Here is a 3,985-nt window from a genome sequence, read left to right on the forward strand (position 1 = left end):
TTTTTCTACACAAAAATAAATATATAAACCTTTAAAATAAATAAATAAATAAATATATCTATAGCCGCATGATTGGCAAGACCTTTTTGACATTTTATCGTACAAATTAATATGCCTTCTATTTGATCATGTTTGCTGGAATTCTGTTTTCCTGGAGATCATCAAAATCTCCCCCCTTTACTTGTTCTATTTTAGATACAAGACCTCATTCTGGGGAAAGAGCCTATTAATAGCCAGTTTTCCTAAACCCATCTCAATGTCCGTGATCTGGAAGGTTAGCTCTATTGTATGAGTACAGGCCGGGTATAATGAGTGTCACAGCAAGGCTGCTTCGGGCTGATTAAGACAACTGCTTCTACACACTAACATAGTTACAAAGGCAATGATAGGATGTCTGGAAGTTGTTTCAAAATAATGGGGGTAGATGGGTGGAAATAGAGCTGAAACGTGAGTGACTATGCACTAATAATTGTTGAAATCAAACAATAAGCACAGCCATGTGCACTACATTATTCTGACTGTACTTGAAAATATTCTAGAATTTCAATAATAAAGCTTTTCTAATTAAAAAGAAAATCTGCTTCAAGTGTCAGATGAGGCCACAAATGCTTCCAAAAAAAAAGGAAAGATTCTCAATTTTCTCATAAGCAGCATTTTTAATGTTTTAATGTTGGAACCTGACCAAGAAAAAATATCTCCCCCAAAATTTGTTACCCCTGGTTCTTAGCAAAGTGCTTATCATACATATGTAGGTGCAAAATACATATTTATTGAATTAGTAGACAAACCTAGATCATTTGCAATGCAAGATCCTCAAGAAGAGCCATAACAATTGTGATCGCAACAATATGTAATAATTATTTAGGATTTTTCATCTGACAGCTGCTATGCAAACACTGGGAAACTTCACTACAACCAAAGCTCCTCACTATGAGCTCTTTGAGGGCATGAATTTTTACTGTTTTATTCACTGGTACGTCTCCCTACTTAAAACATGACTGACTGAATAAATTATCATTCAATAAGTGAATTTAAAGTAGAGGCCATTATTATACCCTTTTTGCAAATGGAGAACCTCAGGCTTAAAAATGTTAAGTGACTTACCCAGCTAGTTAATGATGGAGTTGGATTCAAATCCAGATATTATGACTCAAAAACCTCTCTCAACAGCTACCTATACTGAATCTACTCACATTTTAGTCTTACATATTATTATAACTGTGCAATCCAGTGGCTGCCAAAGCTTCTCAAAACACAATGTACAATGGAGATATTTTGATAACCAGTGAAACTCAATAGACTTTAAGTACAGGGTACCGCTTGGAACAGGAATAGAAGGGAACTTAACATACAAATGAACCTCTCCCAGGCCTCCCCAGTGGGGCAACAGGTTGAGCTCAGCACTGTGAAGCTGTCCACAGCCTCTGCAGCGCGGGTTCGATTCCTGGCCGGCCAGGGAGATTTCCACATGGTGTGGCAGACCTCTCCTGCCTCACCCGCTGCTCCCCTCAGCAGTGTGTTTCAGTTGTCTGCCTGTTCTGCTCCCCGCTCTGTCTCTGGTGAATCCTCTCACCCTCCCTGTGCCTCTGGCCTGTACTCCAGCTCTTGTATAAAAATAAACAAATCTTTAAAAAAAAAAAATGAACCTCTCCCAAACACCTATATGAAAGGTCATTGTGAAATTTTAAAAACATTCCCATTCAGGGTCTCCCTGGTGGTGCAGGGGTTAAAGTCTCAGCGTTGTCAAGCTATTGGCAGCCACTACAGCATGAGTTCAATCCCCAGCCAGGGAGCTGACCCACATGGGGCAGCAGACCTCTCCTGTCTCACCTGCTGCTCCCCTCAGCAGTGGATTTCAGTGGATCTGCCTGTTCTGCTCCCCACTCTGTCTCTGGTGAATCCTCTCAACCCCATGACCTCTGGCTGCACCCCAGTTCTTATATGCATAAATAAAAATAAATCTTTTTTAAAAATTCCCATTCGAGTTAGGGTGAAGGCAAGGATAACCTTGTCAAGGAGAGCCTATCACAATTACTTATCATTGTACCAGAGGTCACAGTCAAAGCAATAGACAGGAAAATCACTATTATCTCTTAGGACTGGAAAGGAAGAGACAATATCAACATTTAGGATGGTCAAAACGGAGGGAGATTTGAATACAAAAAGGCAATGTAATGACTAAAGCAAGATGCTGTGCAGTTGGCTATGAAGAAGGAAGACGGGAACACCAGCCAAGGAATGAACGAATGAGTTTTGGAAGGTGGAAAAAGCAAGGAGATGGATTTTCCCCTTGAACATCTGGGGGGAGTGTAGGCTTGCCGAAACTTTCCTTTCAGCCTAGTAAAGGCGACTCCAGATGCCTAATATTCTGATCTCCAGAGCATAATGATTTTTTATGGCAGCTCTAGGAATACATTGATAGTAGTCACTGTGTTTGTCACCAACATATTCAGTTTTTTTTTTTTTAAAGATTTATTTATTTATTTATTTATTTATTTATACAAGCACTGGGTACAGTCAGAAGTGCGGGAGGGTGAGAGAATTCACCAGAGCCAGAGCGGGGAGCAGAGCAGGCAGAAGGACCGAAGTACACTGCTGAGGGGAGCAGCGGGCGGCAGGAGAGGTCTGCTTGCCATGTGGGACCCTCCTCCTGTGGCCGGGAAGTAGCCGGGGATCGAACTGGCGCTGCAGAGGCTGCGGGCAGCTTGGCAACCCAGCGCTCAACCGCTGAACCACCGGGGAGGCCCAACATATTCAGTTTTATGAAAAATGCCAGTTGTACTTAAGAATGTCTTTGATAGAACAGTGGAAAATAGTAATGTTATAAATATGACCCTTGAGTTCATGTTTTTTAAATTTTATATGACAAAATGGGGAGTGTGCATAGCACACTTCCTGTGCATCATGAAGTCTAATTGCCTCAGAAACACTTTTGCAATTTAAAAGCAATATTTACAAATATTGAATCATTATGCTGTACACCTGAAACTAATATAGTGTTATATGTAATTATATCCCAATAAAATAAATAAATAAAAGCACCTTGTTTCATAAAACACCATTTTTACTTAAAACAATTACTGCCAAACTTTGGTTATTCAGACTTGGGTTCTTGACAGACGCTTTCTCTAAAATTAACAAAGGGAGCCTGTCACTCCAAGGAAAACAACTGACAGCATTTTTTGCTAATTATAAAATGCAAGTTTTTTCAAGTAAAAATTGGAATTTGGAAATCTTGTATCTGCCACCATGAACTTGACAGCTTTCCAAAACATAAATACTTTCCTGATGAGATCAATGGTTACAGTAACAAATGTGAGATTTTTATATTGTATCATGAAATATGTCAATATTTGGAAGATCTGCATGATTCGGTGAGGCAATATTTTTCAAATGTTCAGTTTATGATGTTACAAAATCATGTGTCAGTAAAATATCTGTTCAAAGTGAGGCATTGATAAAAACCAAACTCTTTATATACTTCACATCCTGTTTCACCTCCACTAAACATACACGTTCTGTGCCAGGTACCACAGGCACATTTGACATTTCAGCACAACATCTGGCCTTGCACTGGGGAGACTGGGCAGTAGGAATATTTCTGAAGACATCCTACACTATCAATAACCTATAGGAACGATTTTGAATCTCACAAATAATGTCTCACTAAGCCCAAAGTCAATGCATTTCCATCAACTGACAGAATTCAAAATTCAAAATTCCTAGCCAGTCCAAGGTCGACATTCAGCAAGAAGGGAAATGCGATGAAAGGGAAGAGGAGATAGAAAGAAACACCGGTCATAACTGATTTTTATTTAAATTTACATCTGCAAATATTAATAAAAGTATCATGATGGGAACATGTTACTAGGACTCCTCTTAGGCTCTTAGGTTCATGGTAAATTTACCTCTGGTCCACAGGGCTTCCAAAGTAGGCAACCTACTGGATAGCACAAGATATTTGTAAATCATATATCACAAGGGG

The sequence above is a fragment of the Talpa europaea genome (assembly GCF_964194135.1).
Source record: "Talpa europaea genome assembly, chromosome: X".
NCBI lineage: Eukaryota > Metazoa > Chordata > Mammalia > Eulipotyphla > Talpidae > Talpa > Talpa europaea.